This window comes from Urocitellus parryii, chromosome 2 (genome assembly GCF_045843805.1).
Source record: "Urocitellus parryii isolate mUroPar1 chromosome 2, mUroPar1.hap1, whole genome shotgun sequence".
NCBI classification, from domain to species: Eukaryota; Metazoa; Chordata; class Mammalia; order Rodentia; family Sciuridae; genus Urocitellus; species Urocitellus parryii.
The window spans coordinates 55,093,410-55,102,381 of NC_135532.1; the positions used below are offsets into that span (position 1 = coordinate 55,093,410).

Genomic DNA, 8,972 nt, shown 5'->3' on the forward strand with positions numbered 1-8,972 from the left:
GATTTCCAATTTTCCCAGCACCTTTTGTTAAAACAGCTATCTTTTCATCAACATAGGCTTTTGGCACTTTGTCTAGTATCAGATAATGTATTTATGTCAGTTTGTCTATATGTCTTATAGTCTATTTCATTGATCTCATGACTGTTTTGTTGCCAATACCATGCTGTTTTGTTACCATAGTTCTGTAGTATAATTTAAATTCCAATATTGTTATGACTCCTGCTTTACTTTTCTTCCTAAGTAAGTATTTCTTTGGCTCCTCTGGGTGGCCTGTTTTTCTAAATGAATTTTACAGCTGCCTTTTCTAGTTCTGTGGAGAATGTCATTGGAATTTTGATAGGAATTATATCAAATTTGTATAGCCCTTTTGATAGTATAGCCATTTTGACCATATTAATTCTGCCTTTCCAAGAACCTGGGAGGTCTTTCCATTTTTAAGGTCTTTTCCAATTTTTTTCTTAATGTTTTATAGTTTCATTGTAAAGGTCCTTTACCTCTTTTGTTAGATTGATTCCAAAGTATTGTGTTGTACTGTATTATATTGTGTTTTTTATGTCACATTGAATAGGATAGTTTTCCTAATTTCTCTTTCAACAGATTCAAAATTGAAGTATAGGAACATGATTGGTTTATGAGTGTTGATTGTGCACGGTGCTACTTTGCTGAATTCACTTAGGATCTGTGGAGCCTTTGGGGCTTCTAAATATAGAATCATGTCATTGGCAAACAAATAATTTGAGTTATTCTTTTTCTATTTGTATCATTTTAATTTATTTTCTCTTGCCTGATTTCTCTGGCTAGAATTTCAAGGACTATATTGGACAGGAATGATAAAAGTGAGTATTCTTATCTTATTTCTATTTTTAGAGAAAATGCTCAGTTTTTCTCTATTCAACATAATGTTGGCCTTGGATTTGTCATATAAAGCCTTAACAATATAGAGATAAGTTCTTTCTGTCCCTATATTTTCTAGTGTTTTAGACACAAATGGGTACTCTACTTTGTCAAATGCTTTTTCTGCAGTTATTGAGATAATCCTGTGACACTTGTCTTTATTTATGTGGTGAAATACATTTATTGATTTCCAAATGTTGAACCAACCTTCCATTCCTTGGATGAAATCCACTTAATCATGGTGTACTATCTTTTTAATATTTTTTTTTGGCATCTATATTCACCAAGGATATTGATCTGAAGTTTTCTTTTCTTGATGTGTCTTTGATTTTGGTATTTGGGTGATACTGGCTTTGTAGAATGAGTTGGACAATGTTCCCTCCTTTCCTATTTTATGGAATAATTTCAATGGGACTGATATTAGTTCTTCTTTAAAGGTCTCAGAAATCAGATGAAAATCTTGTCCTGGGATTTTCTTTTTTAGAAAGCTTTTAAGAGCTGCTTCAATTTCATTACTTGATATTTATCTGTTTAAGTTTTCTATACCTCATACTTGCATTTGGGTAGGTCATATGTCCCTGGGAATTTGTCAATATCTTCAGGATTTGCTAGTTTGTTGGAGTATAAATTTTCAAACTAGTTTCTGATGATTCTCTATAGATTCAGTAGTGTCCATGGTGATATTTGCATTTTCATGTCTAATTTTATTTATTTTTAACTTCTCTTTATTTTGATTAACTTGACTAGGGTTTCATCAATCTTGTTTATCCTTTTAAAAATAACTGTTGTTTCATTGATCTTTTGTATCTTTTTTTATTCTTCATTTCATTGATTTTGGCTCTGATTTAATTATTTCCTGTCATACTGACTTTGGTATTTCCTGTCATACCGACTTCTTTGTCTAGAGCCTTCAGGTGCAATGTTAAATTATTTATTTGTCTTTTTAACAATTTTTTTCTAGTATAAATTCATCACTATAAATTTTCCTCTTAGACCTGCCTTTATATTATCCCAGAAATTTTGATATGTTGTATCACTATTCTCATTGGTATGTAAGAATTGTTTTTTCCCTATCCTGATTTATTCTGCTATCCATTCATCTTTCAAAAGTGTATTATGTAGTCTCCAGGTCTTAGAGTTGCTTCTGTTTTTTATCTTGTCATTAATTTCTAATTTTACTTCATTATTACCTGATAGGATGCAAGGAATTGTCTTTCTTTTGTTTTTGTATTGGCTATTATTTACTTTGTGGTTTAAAATGATCTATTTTAGAATATGTTCCTTATACTGATGAGAAGAAGGTGAATTCAGTTGTTGATGGATGAAATATTTTATAGATATCTATTAGATCTATTTGGTTAATAGTTTTTCTTTAATCTGAGTAATCTTTATTTAGTTTATTTCTGGATCATCTATATAGTGTGAGAGAGGTTGTTGAAGTCACCCAGTCTTATTATTGTGGTTTATTTGACTCTTGATATTGAGAAGAGTTTGTTTTATGAACAGATATATCATTGTTTGTGACATAATGTTTATAAATTATAACCAGTACAAAATTACCTTTTCTCTTCTGATTAATATTGCATTCAGTCCACTGTGCCCAGTATGAGAATGGCTACCCCTGATTGGTTTTATGTTGCATCTTACATCTTTCCCATCCTTTCATCTTCAGTCTATGGATGTCTTTGCATGTATGGTGAGTCTCTTGCAACCAAGATATAGATGAGACTTGTTTTTTAAACCAATCTGCCAATCTATATCTTTTGATGAAAGGGTTTAGATTGTTTACATTGAATATTATAGAAAGATAGGGTTTTTTTGAACAAATAATTTTTATTTCTTTGCATATAAGCATAAATAACATAACTACTCTATGTAGACATGGTGTAGAAGCTAATTTTATGTACATCTTTCATCATCAAAAATATATTTTAGATATTAACCATTTAACAGACAAAATTAGGCCAGAGAGAGATGAAGAGTTTTTCTAAGTTGCACAAATAACTAACAAATAACAGAAGCAAGAGTTAAAATCAGATTTTCTGAATTCAAATCTCCTATGCCTTCATCCATTCTGCAGCTGATCTGGGACAATGGATGAAGAGAAAGAAGGAAGAAAAATCAAGACCAAAATATGGACAAATTCACAACTCAGAATTAAGTTAGCATGAATTTTAGTCATCATAATTCTTTTTTAAAATTTTTTAATTTGTTCGTTTTTAGTAAAATGTATTGTGACATATTATATATACATGCAGTATAACTTCCCATTCTTGCGGTGTACATAATGTGGAGTTATACTGGTCATGTATTCGTACATGAACATAGAAAAGTTATTTCTAATTCATTCTAATGTCTTAGAAAAAATGATTTTTATTTATTGACATTTTGATTTATGTCTGATTTAGACTTTGTTCTTCTTTAATTGACTATTATTCTTTTACTGTAATATATCCTTATTTTGGTTTATATTTTTATTTTTCATTTCTTCTTCATGAAAAATTTTATTTATGTTTTATAGTGCAGGCTTTGTGGTGATAAATTCTATTAATTTCTATTTATCATGGAAGGTTTTTGTTTCATATTCAATTCTGAAGCTTAATTTTGTTGGGTATATTAGTCTTATTTAAGATCAATTTTATTTCCAAACTTGGCATATATTACTCCAAGCACTCCTGACAGTTACAGACTGGGTTGAAAAATCAGTTGAAATCTAAATTGGTTTATCTCTAAATGTTACCAGCCACTTTTCTCTTGCAGCTTTTAGGATTCTATACTTATTTCATCTATATATTAGGTATTTTCATTATAATGTGTCTTGAAATAGCTCTATTGTGATTTTGTGTATTTGCAATCCTATATGCCTCTTCTTGTATTTTACTTTCTATTATTAAAGTTTGGGAAATTTTCTAACATTATTTCACTGAAAAGCTTATATATCCCTTTAGTTTGTATTTCAAAGCCTTCATCTATCCCAAAAACATCCATCCCAAGTTTGTTTTCTTGATGTTTTTCTCAAAATTCTTGAATATTTGATTCATGATCTTTTAACATCTTTTTTATGGTCAACTTTATTTTCAAGATTATATAATCTGTCTTTGAGGCTTGAAAATCTATCTTTAAAGTAGTCTAATCTATTGGTAATGCTTTACATTAAATTTTTGATTTGGTTATTGAGTCTTTCATTTCCAGGATTTTCATTTGTTTATTTTTCAGAAACTCTATCACTTTATTGAAGTGATCTTTTGGTTCTTGCCATTTTCTTTCTAATTTAATTCTTTCATCTTCTTTGAGCTCAGAGAGCAGTTAACTATGAACTCTCTAAATTCTTTGACAGTTCCCCTGCTGTGGTTATCAATGGAACCAGTTGGTGAAGTGTTATGGGATGTCTAAGATGTTTTGTTGCCTTCTTTTTTTCATATTGCTTGTATATCTACTTATCTCTTGGGATGTTCATTGCTTCTTTTTTAGGCAAGGGACTACTTTCTGAACTTCTTTGTTTGCTACAACCCTGGATTGTGTGAATTCCCAGGCATTAATAGTTTAACTCAGTGATTGACCTCTGTTAATTTCAGTATCAAGTCCACTTTGGGAGATGCCAACAAACCCTATTTACTAAAGTCACTTCAGAGCTAAGGCATGTACTGTTCAACTTATGAAAAGTGAAAAGTCTGTTGATATTATTCTATACTGTTCTACTAACCCAGGTACAGACTTGTAGTAAGGTTTTGGAATAGGTTAAAGGAATAGTTTTTAAATATAGTAAATTAGCTATAATAGTATGTGAGGGCTAAAAGGGAGATGAAGGAAAATTGGGCAAATGGTTGAAAAGAAGAAAGAAAAAGAATAGAATGATATTGATCAAGGTAAAAAGGAGAAAATGGTGGATTCAGGGTAATTTGAGGTAGTAACAAAAAATATGAGAGGGAGAATAGGGAGTAAGAGAAGGTAGTATTATCTAGGAATGGAAAGACAGAGATAGGGAGAGAGATACCAATTAATGATTTAAAGTGTTAGAAGAAATACATTGAAACAGGTTATTAGAGTAACAACTAACAATCGAGATAAAGAGTGATATATATGATCAAAATTGGTGTTAGAGTTATTTATAGTGCTATAGTGAAGACAATTCTGTGGAATCTTGGTTGGAATTTCACTAGGATTTGGAACATTTAGAAGATGTACAACATTCTATGGCTTTGATCCCTCCAGATGTGCTTGGGCCCAGGAGCCTCTCACATAGTTACCATGGCTCTCCCATGGGCTTGTTCTGGTTTATCAACTCAGGAACTCATGACTACCAGCTTGGGGAATATGATGTTATGTCTATTGTTTGTTTCTATTGTGTACAAATGTTCAGAATCCAGGGCTCTGGGTTGTGGTTGTGATTGTTGTGGGTTAATGTATACCTGCTCCCCTGGTCTGGGTTTGAGTTTGAAGAACTCTGGTTATTTTCTACTCTAGTAATCAATCTTCAAGTCTCTCTAGGTCTTAGACTTTGTATTATTGGATCTTAGCACATTTGTTTTGCCACTCACCTCTCAGATTTGTTTTTCCTCCTCTTTTTTTCTCTGGGGAGATTGAGATTCACCACTTGCTCCTTTTTGCCATCTTCTAATATTCTCCCCTGTGTTATTAATAACAATATTCCAAACACAAGTGAAGAAAGCCAGAGTCCATTATCGGATGTCCATGGCCTGCTCCTGGATAGTGTGACTGAGGAGGATTGTTTTGAATTGCTTTATGAAGGTGTCCTAGTGCCATGGTGCCATGTTGATATTGTTGAGATAAAGTAATTTGGTGATTCCTTAAGTTGGGCTTTTTAGAGAGTATATTGCCAAACACAATTATACTAAATAATGGCAAAGCATAAAAAGAACTTTTTTAAAATTTAATTTAAAAATTGATGGTATTCTAGAAGGATGCTGAACTTTGACACTACTTGTATGATCTTGAGGTCTTAATTTCCTCATTTGTAAAATAGGGCTAATAATATCTAGATCATAGAATTCTGTGAAAAATAAAATAATTGATGCATTTAAAGTATCTTATATTAATCTGTTATTATTCCTTGATCAAGCATGTATGTTATTAACAAAGTTATTCATGACTCAACAGATTTTTTTGAGCATTTACATGGAACCAGTACCACGTGGATAACACTGAGCTCTGCTGCCATTTGCACAAAACATGGGACTCCTGGAGTCAAGGTTGACATGGCCTCAGAGAGAATGCAAAGCTAAATATGGTGAACAATATTTTAGGTCCCTATGCCAGCAGGTTTCCTGTGGTATCTCTCCAAAGGAATAATCTCTTCTGTATCCTTGTTAGAAGAGCAGGCAGGATATTGATTCAGTGAATTTTATATCTTCATGAGGAGAGCAGAGTGGGCTGCTGGTTCAGTGAGACTAGTGACCTTATGAGGAGAAAAGGGCAAACCTTTCAATCACTAAGGCTTTCATTCTTATCTTCACTTGATGTATTCAAGGACCCCCACTCTAGACATAGCCCCCCAGCATGACCCTGAATCTCAGATGCCCAACCATTCTTCCAAACATACCTCCACAGGGAGGCCCAAGGCCTGGAAATGAGTGGGTAGGAGGATTGCCACCTGCTTCCACCAGCTGTGTTGTTGCTTGCCCTGTGTCAGCAAAAAAAGAGGCTCTAATGACTGGAGAGTAGAAATGTGGCAGATTCAGAGTGAAAGTAGCTTCAGTGTGATGGAGAGCCAAGACAGACCCAATCCACAGGCAGCCAGAGGACACTGTGCTCTCTGAATCCTGACATCAGGGCATGGGCATGTTTCCTGTGGACTCAAAACAGCTGCAGGACCAAGGTGTGCAAACTGTCTCAGGCTTCTCTGCACCAGGCTCAATCAGAGGCCCCTGTGTGTCCTCCTGGACAACAGGAATCTCTTCTGCCTCCACCTGCAAGAGACATCCGAGACTGTTTTCCCTGGGACACTTCTCCCTACAGCACTCTTCTCAGTCCTTGCTCCCATATTTCTGGCATGGTACAGATGTTTCTTGATAATTTGTTTCTCACAAATTTTATAAGAAAAAAAAGTGTTTCTTTAAAAAAAAAAAAAGGAGGTGGGGGACTTAGGACCTCAGGGTTTGGAAGGGAGCCCACCAGCACCTCTCTCCAAGGCCTGGACCCCTTTGCCTCTCTCTCCTGTTTAGTTAGAGACTTGATCACCTTGAGCCAGGGTAGATGGGGTGTCATTAACCTTAGCCAGTGGATCCTGGAACTCACTTTCCTTTACCAGTGTCATCAGGGACTCACTTGCTTTTATCTACAGAGTGTTCAGAGACTCACCTCCTTGACCTTTTGAAGGAGTCTCTCCCCTTGAACCAAAGTAGACATGGTTTACTTTTAGCTTTTTCCAAAAGGAATTCCTCTCCCTTTGTCAGGGCCCTCCCTGAGGTGTGTAGATAAGGTGGCTCACAGCTGCTGGAGAAATCTGATAAACATAGGTTTCTTGCTGGGCTGGGCTGAAGCTCCTAGAAGCCAATGTTAGTGTTTCCCCTGTGAGCAGTATAATTCCTCCTCGGTAGGGAGGAAGGAAGAGCGGTTTTACTTAATTATTTAAATATGTGAATGCTTACCTCCTTCATGCTGAGTGAGCCCCTTCTATCAGGTAACACCTAAACCATGGATTCCATCCTTATGGCCTATGCTGAGTTTTCCATTTTCGTCCCCAAATGCCTGCTCTTCTTGAGGCCTCCTTTTGTTCACAACTTCCCATGGCCTCCTCTTGCCTCCTTGTCACACGTGCAGTCAGGTGGGAAAGGATGTTTGGGTCGATGCAAGTTCACAATTCACAATTCAGGAGTTCATTGGCAGTGGTTTAGCAACTCAGGACATTCAACTTCACACACCCTGAATAGGAGCAGGCTTCAGTTGCACAGTGAAAGCTAGATAAACCTATTTTCTTTGTAAAGTATGAATCCGCAAGTATTTCATGAGAGTAAGAGAAAATGGATCATACAACTGAACAACACACAAACTGTACAATTTGATGAAGTAATCAATTTGTGGAGAAGCATGAACAGTCACAAGAACATGGACATCAGACAGTCCAGTGACCACTAAGCAAATTAATTTACTAACTTGAAAATCTCCAAAAGTGTCTTCAGTTATGGATGGTATCACTAAAGAGTTCTACCACACATTTAAAGAAGTATTAATACCAACTCTATAGTCATTTCCAGAAACTAAAAGAACAGGGAACAATTCACAATTTATTTTACAAAGCTAGTGTTATCCAATTGTTGTACTGGAAAACATGGTGCCTAAGTAAAACGATGAAAGCAACCCAGAATTGACAGGCCAAACTGCATCATAAATATAGATGTGAAAATCCCTACAGAATACACTTGAGGACAGGCCCAGTAGGTCATATGATGTACAAATATCATATGAGAAAATTCAATTTCTATGGATCAAAAAAATCTAGGAATCTAATGTATGAAACATGATATGTCAAGAGCTTTGTAATGTTTTGAACAACTAATAAAAAAAGTAAAAAAAAAAATGGAAATAGTGAGTATTATGTGTTAAATTACATCCCCCCAACGCTTATGTTTAGATTCTAACCCCACACGTAGGACTAAGTCCTTTTTCTGAGAAATGTCATTAATATGGTAAAATTCCCTAAGGATTAGGTCATAGGCAGTAGGGGGAATATTACATCCTTATAAGGAGAGAGCAGGAGGAGCTATTGGGTCAGTGGGACTTTTGTCCTCATAAGAACAGCAGGGTGATCTACTGGTTCAGTGGGACTTTTCCTTACAGGGAGAACAGCCTGTGTTGCTTCTTCATATGAATTGGTCTTTTTTATGTTATAAGTTTCTCTCCTCTCTAGTTGCTTTTTTGTAAATAAAATATTTGAATTTATATTCCTTTCATTTAGGGTACACTTTGTGGTTCTCACAGGCATTGCATTTAATGTGAGAGAGAAACCACTCCGATGTGAAGCTATGGCAGTATAACTTAAATAAGATAGAGAATGCTGTTCCTATACATTTTGATTCCAATTCCCCATACTTACCGATGTCACAATATACCATCTTTAT

General features: G+C 34.9%; 1 pseudogene; it reads right to left on the minus strand.

Moving 5' to 3' along the window:
- Positions 1–8,966, minus strand: part of LOC113190759 (large ribosomal subunit protein uL30-like 1 pseudogene) — a 28,772-nt pseudogene extending 19,806 nt beyond the window's left edge.
- Positions 8,967–8,972: the final 6 nt, after the last annotated feature.